The sequence below is a fragment of the Sebastes umbrosus genome, chromosome 3 (assembly GCF_015220745.1).
Source record: "Sebastes umbrosus isolate fSebUmb1 chromosome 3, fSebUmb1.pri, whole genome shotgun sequence".
Classification (NCBI taxonomy): domain Eukaryota; kingdom Metazoa; phylum Chordata; class Actinopteri; order Perciformes; family Sebastidae; genus Sebastes; species Sebastes umbrosus.
This window is the reverse complement of record NC_051271.1, coordinates 40,737,309-40,755,726: the sequence shown is the minus strand read 5'-3', so window position 1 is coordinate 40,755,726 and position 18,418 is coordinate 40,737,309. Positions and strand designations below refer to the sequence as shown.

General features: G+C 41.6%; 1 protein-coding gene across 1 annotated transcript in view; it reads right to left on the bottom strand.

The window, feature by feature from the left end:
* Positions 1 to 18,418, bottom strand: part of LOC119483243 (FERM and PDZ domain-containing protein 1) — an 85,719-nt gene that overhangs the window by 55,432 nt on the left and 11,869 nt on the right. Inside the window, exon 2 of the mRNA XM_037761336.1 lies at positions 11,539 to 11,651. The gene's annotated coding sequence lies outside the window, so the exon portion shown is untranslated. The remainder of the gene's footprint in view (positions 1 to 11,538; positions 11,652 to 18,418) is intronic.

Sequence of the window (18,418 nt, the reverse complement as noted above, 5' to 3'; positions counted from 1 at the left end):
TTGACTCCATCCTTCTGGTTATCTCTACAGTTTATTTTTGACCGATTACTCTCACCAGCAGCAAAGTTATAACTGCCTGCTCCCGCAGGATCCCAATCCTAATGGCGTCCTCTAAAGCAGGGCGCTGCACACACTCACAGCCCCGCGGTCGCACATAAATGTAACTCATGGTTCAATTTGGATTATTACATCGAAGATGTTCGATTAAAACACTGTCATTCCCAAAGTAACGGTACTAATAAAACGGGGTATCGTACCGTTTTAACGGCATGGTATTGCGATACCTTACTAGTATCGGTATACCGTGCAACACGAGTATAGTGAGTGGTTTCCTGTTGATCCTCTTTTATGGTTTAACTAGCACAACGATCCCAACATTAGCAAGGAATACAAGTATTTGCTCTAAAAGTCTTCTTTCACTCACTGTACACACCCACCCACACACACACACACCCACACCCACACCCACACACACACACACACACACACACACACACACACACACACACAACCTTCCTCCCAGTCTGATGACTGAGGCAGTCAGACACAGACTTGGTCATTAGGCGTCACCTAATACCCCCTTCACATCATCGAAGGCTGAATCTACTGGACTGGGACTGGGAAACAGATACTCATGTACTTGTGAGCGTTCATGTAGAATCACCTTACTCTGAATGACAGATGGAAAAGCATAGAAGCATTGAATGAATAAGTGAACAGATGAATGAATGAATCATTTACAGCAATCAAGTAATCAATGGTCACAAAGGTGCAGTGCTCGAAGTGGGCCAGTAGTCACCGGTACGCAGTACCAGCACTTCTTCATCTTACTCCTTGGTGTACCGCACCAGCTGCCTATTCTCTGCCCTCTCCATATCAGGTTCTCTGGGTAGGGATGCACCGATCCGACATTTTTAGTCCCGATATCGATAGCGATACCTGGGCTTTGGGTATCGGCCGATGCCGAGTACCGACCCAATACCAGTGTTTAATTAATGAGCTGTATGCCTCACTGTGTGGTGGTGGTGGATCATTCCTTTATTTGTAAAGGGGTGAGAACGAGGGTGCTGTAATTCATCGATACCATGTTAACGTCCTTTTTGTAAATTAATTAGTGAACTGTTCATCATAACTTTTTTATTTGTGAACAAATATAATTAATGAAATATTATTTAAAAGTTTTCTGAATCTGCTCTTGTAGGGCAAACATTTCCAGAAGAATGAAATGCTCCAACGAAGGCGGTGATATGTGTAAATAATAACAAAATTCAATGTGTAAATTCAAATTTTCTTGGGGGAGGACCCCCAAACCCAATATCTCCTGATATCTTTCATTCACTGTAGAAATTCAGAATGTGTCTCGGTATAACATGTAGGAGCATCCAGACTGGAACACTGCTCCTAAAACCTGAATGATATCCGACTATAGGCTGCAAATAACACAGGAAAGCACTTTAACTATTAACACTAAACACTCCACCTTAACCCTATAATGTTCCAGTTGGAATATGATTTGAGTATTATAGGCCCACTATAGAAGATGCATAGGCCAAGTATAATAATTATGGCTGTTAAAGTTAACGTGATAACGCGTTAACACAAATCCATTTTAACGGCAGTAATTCCTTTAATGCATTAACGCAATCGATCTTTGGGAGGTTGTACAGGGCTCAGTTTAAAGCTAGAGTAAATATGCTGGCATCATATGAAACTAGAAATGAATCCATTGGTACCAACCATGTCATACTAGCTTGTGGTGAAAGAGGCTACATAATGCTCCAAAGTTGCACTAAATTTTGTCGAGGAAAAACTGTCATGTCCATTTTCAAAGAGGTCTCTTGACCTCTGACCTCCAGATCAGTGAATGTAAATGGGTTCTATGGGTACCCACGAGTCTCCCCTTTACAGACATGCCCACTTTATGATAATCACATGCAGTTTGGGGCAAAAACCAAGCAGTTTTTTGCATGCAGTATAAATGTGTTATATATGATACGTATCATATCGGCAGATTCTTGCCAATACACAGCCCTACCATAGTGTCAAATATTTGAATTGATTGACAGCCATAATAATAATATATCTTGCTGCTTACAGTATGCTTAAAGACATTCTGAATAAATAGGAATAAGTTGTAACATATTGCTGATACCGGCCGATACACACGCCAACATGTGAATAAGTACTAGCACTTATTTTTTTACACTTCAAGCACTGAAAAGGTGGATGCATGAATCCAAAAAGAATGAATGGATGGATGAATGACAAAGCAGATAATTGAATGAATTCATAAATGGATGGAGTGAATCAGTGAATGATCTCAGCAGGCCTGTTGTGTCCCACAGTGAGCAGATGCAGGAAGGAATCTCCCCAGACGGAAGTTGCTGATGATGGGCATTAGCACCATCCATTAGAGAAAACAAGAGGGCAGGGGGGAGGTTAGGGAGGGTGGGTGGGTGATGTCAGGTATCTGAAGAAAGAACAGAAAAGCAAGGTGTCTGATGTATCATCAGGTACAGTATGATGTGACAGGAGCAGAAAACTGAATGGATAGAAAACAGAGCAGCGTGAGAGAGGAGGAGGGCTTAGTGATGAAAGTGGTGAGTGACACACCCAGATAGCAATGTCTCCTGGGGGATCTTGAGTCATAAGCACATTATCCATCCATCTGTCCATGAATAGCCCTCTCCTGCTTCTCTCTCTCTCTTTTCATCTTATCTACCCCTCTTATAGCTCTTCCATAGCTCACTCTTCCTGTTTGCTTCGCTCACAGTATCTCACTTCTCAGGTTACAGAGATACAATGCAGGAGGTTTGTTCGGATTAGAATAATCCAACTAGCTCACCAGCAAATTGATCTCACAAGTGAAATGGATAAATACACACATGTAAAGACCTGGAAGCACTGAAATTGTAGATTTCCAGATGAAGGTTACTTCATTCTAAAAGTAGATGATCAGGAATGGATTGCAGCAAAATGTCTGTGCCTTTCAAATGTCAAACAGTGGGACAAAGCCTTCGTACACATCTAATCCCCTCTAATCCCATAGACATGTTTCCCTTCTCTAGTGGCTATCATTGACTATACTGATGAAGTACAAGCCCAGTGGTTCGATCCACTCTGGTAAAATGTGTTGAGATGGCACAGCGATTCCAGTTTTGCGACCACAGCGTTCAAGATAAGAGATCAAGTCAGGAAATGTCGGCAGATTCTTTTTTTTTTAAAAAGGTGTAACACTAGAGGCTCCTGGGAATATTATACTGTACTTCCCTCTCATATCAATCGCAAGACACATCACATTTCTCAGCCTTACACTTTACATGAATAATCTAGGGGCATCCACAGCTGGCTCTTGCAGTAGCTATTGGTTTCTCATAATGGATATAATGGATTTGAAGCATGTTCTACTCCTGTAGTAACGGTTATCCGTTTTAGATAACACATGAGATTTTGAATTAGGAAAGGACGGTGAGTGGTGACTGAAAGGTTTCTAGGTTGAACCCTGGTACTGACAATGAAGACACTTTCACACCTGAAGTCCAGTTTAGTCATGAGACCAAAGAACAAAATTATGTTTTCTTTGTTTAGTATTCACACTGACTTACTACAAACAAGCCAAGTTACAAACAGGCAGTGGTGGAATGTAACTAGGTACATTTACTCAAGTACTGTACTTAAAGGGACAGTGTGTAGGATTTGGCAGCATGTAGCGGTGAGGTTGCAGATTGCAACCAACTGAATCTTCTCCCATGTGCCAAGGACACTATGGTAGGGCTGTGTATTAGCAAGAATCTGCCGATATGATACGTATCATGATACTGGGGTAACGATTCAATATATTGCACTATATATTGGGATTTTTAAAATGTAATATAAGGAAAACTGTCTAAGTATAAAGAACACACCAAAAATACACAATTTTAGTATAGGCAAAAATAACAGATTTAACTGCATGCAGAAAACAGCATGGTTTTTGCCCCAAACTGCATGTGATTATCATAAAGTGGGCATGTCTGTAAAGGGGAGACTCGTGGGTACCCATAGAACCCATTTACATCCACACATCTTAAAGTCAGAGGTCAGGGGACCCCTGTGAAAATCGCCATGCCAGTTTTTCCTCGTTATGTAGCGTCTTTCTCAACAAGCCAGGATGAGACGGTTGGTACTAATGGATTCCTTAGGTTTTTCTAGTTTCATATGATGCCAGTAGCTTCACTTCAGCTTTAAAACTGAGCTTGCTACAACCTCCGAAATATCAAATAGCGGCCAGGCCTGACAACGGGCCGTTAGATTTTTAAGAGGTTAATTCAAAATGTATACAGTGTTTTGGAGAATCGATACAATATCGAACAACATAATATCGCGATACTCGTGTATCAACATTTTCTTACACCCCTACACTAAGGTGCAAACTACGGTGGCCGACAAGAAAACGTGAAAATACAAAAGTCTCTCTCTAGAGCCAGAGTCTGGTTTGTCCATTCTGGGCTACTGTAGAAACATGGCGGACGGCTCCGTGAAGAGGACCTGCTCCTTATGTAGACAAACGGCTAATTCTAAGGTAACAAAAACACAACAATTCTTATTTTTTGGTGATTGTACACTAAAGAAAACATACTTATTAATATTATATTCCATTTCTGCTAACAGATCTCCCTAAATGCTACACACTGGACCTTTAAAATCTGATGAAATTGTACTTTACTTGAGCTTTATATTTCTACTCCACTACATCTCAGAGGGAAATATTGTTCTTTTTACTCCACTACATTTATCTGACAGCGTTATTTACTAGTTACTTTACAAATTAGGAATTTTGCATACAACACATTAGCTGAATTTTCATTCACATATCTGGAGGTCAGAGGCCAAGGGACCGCTTTGAAAATGGCCATGCCAGTTTTTCGTCGCCAAAATTCAGCGTAAATTTGGAGCGTTATTTAACCTTCTTCTCGACAAGCTAGTATGACATTTGGTTGGTACCGATGGATTCATCAGATTTTCTAGTTTCATATGATGCCAGTATCTTTCATACAGCTTTAAAACTGAAAAAATAAATAAATATAAATATAAAACTGAGCCCGCTACAACCTCTGAAAGATCAATATTGCAAATTGCGTTAATGCGTTAAAGAAGTTAGAAGTTTATTTGTGTTACGTGTTATTATTGCATGAACTTTGATGGCTCTAAAATGTTTCTGCTTTCCAATCTTGTTAATCGTATTACGAGGGGCCAGGATGTGTGAGGGTCCTGACCCCAGCTTTGAAAGCACTGGTTTAAGGAGTAGTTTAACAAGTGGAGGTATGTCTTGACAATCATCGGCCCAACACTATACAACTCTTGTATAAAGCCTCTACAGCTACAGCATGTGCTGCCAGGTACTTGCACCACCTAGTGACCTGGATGTTGTTGCTGGCAGAGTTACAAAACAGAATCAATCTGGCAACCCCACTGTGGGGACAGGTGTAAGAAAAAACTTCAGGTCGACTGAATCAGCTCTAACAATTCAATCTACATCCATCTATTTCCGTTTTATATTTCTAATTTCTTAAATAAATTAAATGTGAACATGTATCTTTAAGGGATACGTGAGCTGCTTCTCACTGCTTCCGGTATTTACAGGCTGTTAGAGATGGAATTGATATAAGTTTCTTCATCTTATGTAGAGACAGCCATCAACTGTATTTTCCCTAAATATTGGCCTATTCATAGCAATAAGATGTCTCCTGTACATCTGTTACTGTGGCATGTTACGCATTCAGTTTCCCTGGTGAAATAAAAGCTCCTTTTCACACTGGTCCTTCCTTGGATTTCATCTAGATTAACATCTGTTGTCTCTTCTTTACACATGAATGTCTTGCTGCCATCACCATGCAATCCCTCGCTCAGTGTCTTCCTCCCTCTCTTTCAGTCTATTAGATTATTGTTTAACTGTGGGAGGAATGACATTTCTCACATCTGGTTATCTGTGCCTCTAACACAACTGCAGAACTCCACCCTCAGAGAATTACACATCATATCTAATATTATTTCACTCTATGTATCATATCATTTTTGTACATCATCTTTGATTTCTAACATAATCTATAACTCATTAGTAATGAAAAGCTGGAATCTGTATAGAGACTATGAAATCTATTTAAAATATGAATGAGCTAGACAACCTCTACACACCAGGCATGTTGATCCGTCATGGTGCCATGTTCATGGGTGTCTTATTGTGTCCACGCCCACACAGTTGGGACAGCTCAACAGAGCTCCAGATCAAGTCCCTTTGAAGTTGAATTCACCATTTTTGACATACTTAGCAAATAGGGATGTTAATAACTGTTTAACCGTTAACCGACATTAAGAACTTTAACCGATCAACGCTATCGGTTCAACGGTTAAAAGAAATATTAACGATTAATTAAAAAGCTGGGCGAAACTCAGAGGAGCAGCTTGTCAGTTAAAGGAGAAAAGCTGGTCCACCTTAAAAGAGTCGGAGCTGACCACAGAGCGGAGGAGTTTTAGCCTTGTAGCCTTTATTCAAACACTGTCTGCTAAAGCTACGTTCACAGCTACAACGCCACCAACAAACCCACACACACACGGTCTGTCAGACACTCGCTAACGTTACGCTGCGCTGACAGAGCGTATGTGTGTGACTACGGGGAGCACGGAGCCTCTTGCAGCGCTACAGCTGCTAACGTAGCACAAACACACACACGGTTTGTTGGACAATCGCTAAAGTTACGACGGGCGACAGAGTGTCGTTATGCCGGGCAGACACACAGCTGACAACCTGCTAAACTAAACTAAATGCTGCGTGATGGTGGCGGACTTTCACTGGGAAAGTGGCTGCATTCGGCGACACTACACGCAGCAGCGTAGCTGCTACAGTAAGGCTCCCGGACGGTGAACTGGGGACTCAGTTGTCTGTTGTGTTCATGCACTGCAGCTGGTGCACCGCTACATGAGAAGCACTAATCTTGTCGGTTAGCGGTTCATAATCGGTTAACGAGGGCACGGTTATCGGTTACATTTTTTTTTTCAAAATTAGCATCCCTATTAGCGAACCTAATTTACAATCACAACGACCACATTTGCAGTTATAAACAAGAGTAAAAATAAAATAGTTTTAGTAGTGATGATTAAGGTTACTTTAAATGAAGTGTAGCTACATTGAAAGTCATATGTCAATAAGCAACAGCACATGTTTCCAGTTTAACACTGGTGTGCTGCTGGAATGCCAATAACACCTACAATCACTTACCAAACAACCAAACAGTTGCAGGTGAGGAAGAAAGCCTTGAAATTGCTAATTTTTTCTTTTAAAAACCAGACATCTACTCTAGATGATTTTTTTTCTCCCATCAAATTCCATTGTATCTGCACTGGACATATGTCAACATGATGTCATGTCTAGGAAATTGTTAGCAGAGGTGGTACAGTAAGCTCTTCCATCCAGACAAGACAGGTCAAGCTGAGGTTCTGTGCTCTTATTTATAAGAACTCTCTGATCAGTCATTGAGGCTGAACAATCCTACGATTGTTGCCTACTTTTCAAACAGAAAACACATTTTTTTATTGTGATATTTACTGGAAATGACATACAATATAGCCAACAGCAACTGCCTCTTATTTAGATTTTTGTAGTGAAATGAGTTATAGAGTTATGAGTTATCGTATAGATGACTCCTCATTTCAACTTCACGAATCAGCCGTTCCTCATCCATTGCGGTGCTTTCAACGTGAGCAACAGGAGTGAATAGAAACAGGATCAGTCCAACAAAAGTTCAGCTCCAAACCATGTCGCTCTGCCCAGTGCTGCGTTGCTCGCGGACAGTTAGGACAGTTTAATTAGGGCACGGTTTAATATGTACACACAGCATCCCAATACACTGAACCTCTCTGTGTGTTAACATAGGTCTATATGCTTAAATTCATATTAGACACCACGGGGTATTCTACTGTAGGTCCGTCTGGCTCATCTCGGGTTTACTGTCGGGATTTTGCGCTGTGTGGTGAGTTTGGTTGCTGTCACTCATTGGGCATGAAAATGTATGTAAAGTGCCTAATTATTATTTTTTATGTAAACAAAGCCTCGGTTGTACACATTACTGTCATGTTCTGGCTGTGCCAGTCTTTGTTATTAGTTATGTTTATGTGATTTTGGTTTGTGTTTGGTTTCTTTTATATTCTCATTCTAGTTTCCTGTTTTATTTTGTAATTCACTCCTCCTGTGTCTTGTCTGGTTTTACTTCCCTCCTTTGTTTGTTTTCTCGCCTTTTGTTGATTGTCTGCCCCGCCCTGATTTGTTTCACCTGTGTGTAATCATGTCTTGTATTTAAGCCTGTGTGTGTCTGTCCTTGTCGGTTCGTTTGTCTCTCCAGCCCTGTTTACCTTGTCCTCCGGTTTGCCTGTTGCCTCCTGCCCTGATCCTCGTGTTTCCCTGGTTTGTGATTTTTTTGGTTTTGTCTTCTGTTTGGTTTTTGTTGTTTGTTTCTAGTTGTTCTTTTGTACTTTGTTCCCCTCCCTGCATTTTTGGTTGTTGTTTGAATATTCAGCTTAGTATTATTAGAGCTCGCTTTTATTTCAACTACTTTCCTGCTTGTATCTCTGCGTTTGGGTTCCCCTTGTAAATTCACTCCACATACGACACATTACATTTCATCTAGATTATTTTGCAAACCCCCAAACTTAAAGTTCAAACTGTGGCCATGACTACCGGATTGGATAAAATGTGTTTCCAGCTGAGGATTAGCTAACTAAGTAACTACCTTTGAGCGGCAGACGTGATTGGCTCTTTCTTGTACGCTCAGTTTTTCCTCTCCTGATTGTGACCAATGGAGCAGTTTGCCTCTACTTTTCCCAATCCATAAAAACTTTCTGAACTTTTCCTTTCACTTAACATTATGAAAGCAGGAAATGTCATCTCGCAGCAGATGAGGTGTTTTTTTAGGATGGATTTTCCTTTAATGCTGAGGCTGGGGATGGGCAGCACTGCTGCAGAGTACAACACACACACATACATACACAGGCTGAGTAATGGGGCTGCAGCAGCACTTACTGTATACAGTAGATCAACCCCCACTGCCCACACTTAAGCTCTCTGTTTTACATGCATTCATTTACTTTGTCATCTCCCTCTATCCATATTCCTCTCCGTACAGTACTGTTTATGTCTTTGTATTTCACATATACTGAAAGTGCAGGAACTATCTTAATCACCTGCTTTTTCTATGAAACAAACTAACCGGGTTAATTCAGGTGAAAACTATTGATTCACACATAAAGCATACACCTTTTATAAAGGATTTATGTAGTACATTTATGCTAATTTAGAGGAGTATATTCTAGCCTAGCCTAGTCAACTCCCTTTGTGTTCACATGAATATTATGTTTTGGACAATGTTCTTGTAATAATCACACTGGTGATTATCACAGTATGTGCAATAGAAGTTAAAAAGAATGAGCTGTGTAGGTTGTCCCTGTACCAGTCATTTCAGCTACCGATAATGATTCTCATCACATATTAACAAAACTTGACTTGAGATCTCCAAAGTTTCAACCAAACAAACCATTTTTGTCTCCTGACAGAAATCGGATAGAGAAACTTTGACGTCTGTCATCTTGAAAATAGGGTAATATGTATCCTATGCTGTCAAACTTATATTTCCTTTCTTAAAATAGGTCAGTTATCTAATGGGGCTGGGACGATACACCTATCTCCAGATTCCATACTATCACGATACTCGGGTGCCGATTCAATATTACAATTTATTGCGATTTTTGTTCACTTTTTTTAACACTAGACCATGGGAAAAAGTTGATTCATACACCTCATACACCTCTAGGGACTATCTAAATTGATACTGTAAAAATGTTTAATTTTCAGTATTTATGTAGTCAGAGATGTCCTCAAGTCAAATATATCAGTCATTGTCAGACATCTTTATAAAAAAATTTCCAGCAATCCAAACATCTAAGAATGAAGACATTTCCCTCACAGATTAATGGTATTCTCTTTTTAATTTATAAGGGACATGTACTGTTTTATACTTCTGGTGAATATAATCCATCAATCTTATTTCCATAGATGTATTTTGTATATACAGTTCCCTTTGTTAACACCTTATTTTGAAAAGTGGACGTAGTCCCACGTGTCTACTTCCTCTAACTTCTCCAAGGTGGTCTCTAGCTCTCCCGTCAGCTCCGTTCTCTTTATCCATCCATGGTCAGCTCCATCGGGGCCGTTTCAATGCAGAGAACAGAAACGTCAGTATATGGGTGCTCTACAGTTGTAGTGAGAGACGAGAGCCACGGCCGGCTCGACCGCACGTTACCGTGATACGATAACGTTTCCTGTCTGCTTTAGCTCTGCTCTGTCTAGCTCTGCTTTTCCTGCAATGTGTGAAACCCAAAGAGTTTCCATCCTTTACTGGATGTGTAGTGTTTACCACGCTGGATTTAGCATGGGAGGGTGCAGGTTGTATCCACGCTGACTCTCCAACGTTTTATACTTTCTAGTTTCAGCTCGCTGAGGTTTGTTTTAGTTGACGGATACGGAACGGATATGACGTCACGTTACACAGACTACCACAATAAAAGCGGTAACTTCCTTCTACCTCCGTATATGTAGCAAATATATATTGATCCTGCAATAAAAAAAACAACAAACATCACAATTGGTGAATCAATTTTTTTTCCCACCCCCACTGTTTAACCAAGTACAGTAAATACATTTAATGCTAAAAGTAATGCTACTCAAATAACATTTTAATCAATGACAAAACGTTTCTGTTAAAAGTACTGCAAAATATTCACTAACATATTTCATTTGTTTTCCTACAATACCTACTCGTAACAACTGCCACATAATTACCATTTTTATGGTTATGTTTTGACACTTGATTATGAGTAGGATAAGATCATGGATTTGGTGAAATACTAAGTATTTGATTAGCCTAAACTTAATGCCATAAATCCTGGTCTCCGGTGTCCTGTCTAGAGCTTTATACAATCATTCATCCACCCAGACATGCTCCGAAAAAACGTTGCCAATGAACATACTCCTGTTCACGGTTCCTGTATGTTTCCTCAAAATTGCATTTGCTAAAGTGAACTAGATCATCAGCATATGTTGTAGGTGGCATGGTTGAGTGAAGCATATGCTGGAACATGCATTACTCACAACTTGATACCCAACTTTTGCATAATGCTCTTAATGCAGACACACACAGACAGACACACAGAGCTGGCAAATGGGATTACAGAGTGTGTCTGCAGGAAGTTTGTGCGTCACTCCCGCTGAGCCAGATTAGACTGAGCTTCACCTCAACCTCACAGTTCTGTTTAGGCTAACAGACAGGCTAAAACTATAACACACCAAACAACACACACCGTCTGTGGTTCACTACTCACTGCTCTCCCACCGTCTGTCTGTCACACTCTCTCCTTATCCCACACTTGTCTTTCTTTTTGTATACACATGCAAACTAAATCTGTGTCACATTTGTATTTACAGTACAGACTCAGGAAGACTAACACACACACCTGCTCTCTGCCCTGTGTGTCAGGGCTCCATGAAGGCACCGGTTACAGTCCCGCTTGGCTTTCTCTCCGTCCATCGTTCAGCTGAAGAGGACCAGCGTGATGCGTGTCTTCATCTCCTGAGGGCAAACACAGCGTCACAGTTAAGAGTTAGGGTACTTCAGATTGCTTTCTCAATCACACAGTCAGAATCATAGAGCATATTTGAAAATAGTCAGATTGATGGATGGCACAAAGACAGACAGGCAGGAGTATCAGTATTATCAACTACAGCAGAGGTTCCCACAGTTTTCAGACCATGTCCCACAATGTACCAAACCAAATTTCCCAAGCACCACTTCCTACTGCAGATACCAACAATGGAACAAGACAGAGCCACCTGGCCTATACAGTATACAGTCTTTGCTTTTCCTCTGGCCCTTTGACGGTAATGGGGATGTCACAATACCAATACCATTGAAATTCCACAATTCTCGATAGCAATTTGATACCATGGTAAAAAACAAAAGCAAAACAATAAATCCCACTTACTCTAACATCCACTCCTTTATTACCGTTTGCATTTTGTTGGGAAGTTAAATTGGTGTTTTTTCCCTCTCTATTATCTATTTTATACGGCTGTGAAAACATCTCCTTCCAACAACTAGATATATTCAAGTTTCTCGCCAAAAACTGCATTTTACAAGACGACATTTGAACACATTATGATAGCGTTAGAATCTACTGTCTGAGTGTGTCTGAGCCTGAGTGTATCATAATGTAAATCAATGGCACCTCCCGGGTTGAAATCAGCCAGACGAGAGCTAATTAAAGGTACTGTTTGTATGTCCGAGTATTCATGTATAAATCATTGCGGGTCGGTGTTCCATGCGCGCTCGCGTGTTGCTAGGCTGCTCAGACTCAGACTGCAACACAAACTACACGGAAGCATCCAAAACCTCAAAGTTCGATGTAATGAAGCCCTTGTGGTCAGAGGACACAGGGGAGACCGTAGCTTTGGTCTTCAGGGCCAGAGTCTCTGCTGTACTCTGCTCCTCTGCCTGCCTTCACTCACACACCGCGCTCGCTCTCACTCACTCTTTCGCTCCGCTCTCACGTACATGCGCGCACACTCCACACTGCAGAAGAGTTAGTTTAGCTCTGAGAATATCTAGTGAATGTACAGTGGACGTTTGTGCAGAAATAACTGCTGCAGCTCCTCCAGACCAACAGAGGTTTCCCGTGTCTTGTGATGTGATGGGGCTCCGCAGAGAGAAACGTTATCGTGTCTGACCAAAACTCCGGTGTCTCCCCTGTTCATTCTGACCGCGGTTGGGAGGCAACATTACTGCTAAGTAGCTGAAATATAGAGTGATATGGTGGTTTTAGCTGACGTGTGTCGCCTCACTGTTTTGATCGATGCTCGTTCATGTCTATGTAGAACGAGCACAAGTGCGAGCGCGAGCAACAGGATGCTGACTTACGTTGACTTAACGGCCACAGGTGTCGCTGTTAACAAGACATTTCTGATTCTTAAATGATAAATGGACTTGCATTTATACAGTGTTTTTCTAGTCTTCAGTCCACTCAAAGTGCTTTACGCTACATGTCAGCATTCACCCATTCATACACTGATGGCAGAGGCTGCTAAGGTGCCAACTTTGCCCATCAGGATCTAATCTAAAGACTCATTCACACACCGATGGCTATGCCTTCGGGAGCAATTTGGGGTTAAGTGTCTTGCTCAAGGACACATCGACATGTGACCCGGAGCAGCCGGGGATCAAACCACCAACCTTCTGATTGGTGGACGACCTGCTCTACCCTCTGAGCCACAGCTGCCCCTTCATACATAGATTCCCTTTAACATTAGCTGTTAGCAGCCGGTAAGCAGCACAGTCCTTCACGGAGCTAACAGCTAACGTTAACCTGCTCTCATCCTGCTAATTTCAACACAGATTTGATGTTCGCAATGTAGCATTATCAGGGAAAAATATAGAATGTGAGTTTACTGCCTCCCAAACACATCTTCTGTCGTTCCCCAGGACGGCGGGACATCATTAGTTGAGTACCGTCTAATTTTCAGAATATTGGCATCGACTTGATACCTAAGTATCAGTTTTTGTGACATCCCTAGACGATAAATCCCAGATTGATATAGCTAGCCTGTTAATGTCTTTTCATTTTGCTAGAAGTGGCACAAGAAGTTCAAATTCAAATGATTAGGAAATACAATTTTTCAAGATTACATTTGAACGCATCATGATAGCGTTATAATTTACCATTGACGACTACTCATTTTACGGAGTAGCGCTTAAAGCAGCAGTGGGTAGAAATGGAGCAAATATGATTAAAAAAAGTTATTTTTATAAAACGGTCACTATATCCTGACAGTAGTGCATGAGACAGAGCTGAAAAAAATCTTGTGCCTCTGTGTCCTCCTGTGTCCTCCGGTGCTCCTAACGGCATCTGCAAGATTTCACAGACCGGAGGAAAACCGAGCTGGAGTTTGCTGTCTCTGAGCAGCTGTCAATCACTCACCAGCTCTGATCAAACGGTCAAACTAGGCAGCGCTGATCAAATATGAATCAATATTCTGTTACTGTAATGACTATTTCTCTCCTCACATGTTCTTAGAAACATCTTGTAGTGTACTGTTTAGCTGTAAAATGAGAAAGTTTGTGACCCGGAAGCCATGTTGAGATCAGTTTAGGAAATACCAAGCACCGCCCACCAGCCGGAGCACAGTCAATAGGAACGCTCTCTCTGAAATGACCTGTGATTGGCCAAAGTCTCCCGTCACGGGCTAGATGTTCTAAAGCCTGAAAACAGAGCCATGAGGAGGAGCAGAAGTCTAGTTTTCTCTCAGAACACTTGAATTACAATATGCTGAAAGGTTATTATGGAATTGTTGCCGAATGATGCCAAAAACATGCTGCCTACTGCAGCTTTAAATCAGCTAAAATCATAAAGTAACTCATGGAACCTCCGTTAACGGAGCTCTTTAGTTCTGCACTGTCGGCAGACGAGCCGGTCCCTGTGATTACTCTGCACAGCATGCATTAATTAATTACAATATAATAAGTGTCTAATAATAAGTTAGTTGTTCCAAATGTTTTTAAGGTTGTTCATCCATGGCTCATTTTGGACATGAAGTTGTGACAAATTATGAGCTTTAGGTTTTCTTCACTTACACTGTGCGCTGATGTAAAACCATCATGTTTGCAAGAGTCGGATATATGAGACTGCTGAAAACCGTCTGGCTTTAATGGGCTGCTGATTGACGGTGCATCTCTAGCTGCTGCTAACTGCTGTCTGTATTAAGATAAAATCAACAAAAACAATGTGGGTTTTAAGTTAAGGACTTTAAGGCCAGTTGGAGTGCAATTATTAGATATTTTAGCAAGGCTCTTGCTCACCACCAGACCAGAGATTGCGTACCACCAGTGTACCACAATTTAGGAATCACTGTACTATGCAGTAGTACTATCAATGACGGCTTTTTACACGACACATGATTTTCATCTAAAAGGAAAGGAAAGCTATAAAGAGGAGAGTGAACAATGGAGGGGAGCTTCCCTCTTCATTCACATGTGCAAATCAAACGACTGTGATCATCTCAGGGAGGGAGAGAAAGGAGAGTGTGAGGAAGCGATGAGAGGGAAAGGAGAAGGGATGAGAGGAGGAAGAGAGAAAATGAGTAGAGGGAAAAGACAAGACCAGACATGCCAAGTGGAACACTTTGTCATCAGAGTGGTTGATGGACAGACACAGATGACGGAAGAGAGAAAGGTCGGAAAAGAGGAAATGAAGGAGGGAGGAAAAGGGGGACGACGGAAGACGGAGAAACAGACAGGGCAAAAAAAAGACAGCAGGGCTCCATCGCAGCAGGATGGGCCTGCCTGGGCTGCTAGTGCTGTTTGTGGAGTCCCACTTGCCCCTGCTCTGCTCCAAACACCATCCATATTTAATGAGGCCCTTACAAAGCCCTGGGAAAAGAGATGCTGGGAATTCTTCTGTCCCCCCTCCCCCCTCCTTCCCCGCCACTCAAAACCTCACCCTTCATTACTTTTCTCTTTCATAATTCTCCCTATTCTCACTCTGTTCTGCTGTCTTTCCCTGATTTTCCGAATATCTCTTTTTTGTTATTTCTAAAGATGGATTGTTCCCTGCAGCTCCTCTGTGTCGTCAACTCCTTCCAAAGTACTACAGGATGTTAAAACAAGCACACACATCAGCTCAGCATGTGGTCGCCAATAGAGTGTTCATTTTAGTCCTGTGCATTTCAAAGGATGACTGTTTCTTCTCTTGAAAACGGGGCTGGGCAGAATCAGCTGTGTTCTCTCAGCCATAAAGGAACAGCGTGCACGTGTGCTGCCGTTCTCTTTTTCTCTCTCACATTCAAAAACAAATTGAGGCACATGCTCTTTGTGATTGTGTACTGTATGTGTGTGTCTATGTGCAACGATGTGTTTGATTTTATGAGTGTATGTATGTTTTTATTATGTGAGTGAGTGGTTTGAGTGCATGTGTGTGTGTGTGTGTGCGTTAGTCAGAGTGCTGCGTGCATCAATAATGTATCTAGATAATGCAGCCGCTTCACTCTACTAGGAACAACTAACAGGCATGCCGACGCACAGAGGAAGACAGAGAATGAGGAGGAAATACAGAGAGAAAGAGAGAGAGAGAAAACACATGAGGTAGCAGAGAGGAAACATGAGAAGGATATAGGAGTGATACAAAAATGGAGCAAGAAGGTGAGGGTATGACGGCTAGGGAAACCTAAAGAACATATGTGTCACACCTGGGCGGGTGGGGTTTATGCAAGAAGCTAATTTAGGCTACATCCACACTAATGCGTTTTAAAACGCAGAACTTTTGCTACGTTCATGCGTAGCATCTACACTACTGTGGCATTTTCGAGCACCTAGAACTGAGACTTTTGAAAACGCTGCTGACATCGTTTTAGTTTTAAAACTCCGGGGTTGTGTTTTAGTCTGGACGGGCAGAAACGGAGACCTTCGAAAACAATGACGCCGACACCCACGTTCGCTTCTCGATTGGGTCTTGTCAGTTATGACGCGTCCTTTCCTTCGTCAAATTTGTCATTTCAACACGGATAACGAGTTACAAGCATTGCTCACCTTGTTGTCTACGCTAGCAGCTGTTGTACAGTTAAAGTCTGCATTTTATAATGCTACCAGTGTACATGAATATGCATCTTCAGGCGTGGTAGTATGGACGGAGATTAATTCTGAATCGGCCAATCTGTTCTGTCTGCAGTCTCTCATCCTCCGCTGCTGTTTACACAAGCAGAACGCATTAGCTCGGTGGCTAACAGCTAACTGTAAACATGTGTCAGTTATTTAGTTGAGTTGTGAATGACTTTAGTTCCCTCTAGTAAGCTGTGTTTCAGTGTATCAGTGTCCGAGGAGTCTATTGTGAAGGGTGAAACGGAAGGCGTGAAGCGGTAACATGCTGTTATTGACAAGGGTTTAGACAACGTAGCGTCCATGTTATTCATTTATTATCTTCATATAGTATAGGAGCAACGTAACCCTCGGCGACACAAGCTAAAACAAAAGCTGGCAGTAGGTTATGTAGTCATGTATCTTACTTGTAAACTCATCAGCTGGCTGAGACAAAGCATCCCCCCCTCGCTCTACCAGCGGTACCTGCAGCAATGCATGACAGGAGGACAGAGGACAGGAGGAAGGACTGCTACTGACTGATGTGTGTGTTCTTCAGTCTTTCTTAACTTCACTCAGTATTTTCATGTCAGGAATATTATTTATTTTATTAACATCTTAGATTGTTTCCAGTGAGATATTCAGGAGTTTATCTGGTGACTTTGCTGTTATTAACATTACTGTTGCTGCTCTAGAAATAATATTTAGCCTAGTTATATTTAAAATATATGTATATATATAGATAAAATGCACACTTAAATATTTATAACCTTATCGCAAGTCATATCGTCATCGCAATATTGATCGATGTGCGCAGATTTTCCTTATATGGCGCAGGCCTAGTCTGGACGGAGATCGGAAAACAGCGTTTTGAACACAAACATATTAGTGTGGATGTAGCCTAAAGCCGTGGACACACATGGAACATCAGGAGCGCGTGGCGTCTGCGTTACCTGTTGTTTTTTATTTCAGCGTCCCTGTTAACAGGTTAGAGCAGCCACACTGCCCACGTGAGACGCGCGTCTGCGTCTCTTCTAGAGAATAGAGGTCTCGCCTATTTTTGACACGTGCCGCGCGCGTCTCACAGCAACAACAGACAGTGAAGGTGATCTATTGACTGTATATTAACATCATATCAGCTACATTACTACAGTTTACATGTCTAGACATCTGTAGAATATGTCACAGACAGTGAAGGTGATCTATTGACAGCATATTGACATCATACCAGCAAGATTACTACAGTTTCGAGGTCTATCTGTAGAATATGTTACGGAGATGAAAAAAAGTAAAGACTTATAAACGGGTAAAAAAAAGTTTGGAAACTTGTGTTTGGTGGATTATTTCTCTGTTGTTACAATGCTAATGGTCATTGTATTTTACAGCGTTGGAAAGCCTGTTTATTTACCTTCACAATGATGTCCAACTTGTAAGGATTGTGCATTTGTGGGATGAGAAGCACAGCTGATTATGTTGGTAGCGCCCAAGAAAAATTTGCCAAAATGCTCTGCCAATGGTAAACAGTGTATTCTCATAAGGCTACCAGGAAGCCTGCAATGACTGCCCTTCAACCATGAGGCCCGTTTGCGCTGGTGTCGACAACACAGACAATGGAACCTGAACATGTGGGGGAATGTCGTGTTCAGTGATGAGTCCAGGTTCTGTCTGCCAAAGATGGATGGCAGGGTCAAAGCGGAGAACGCTATGCTGATTGT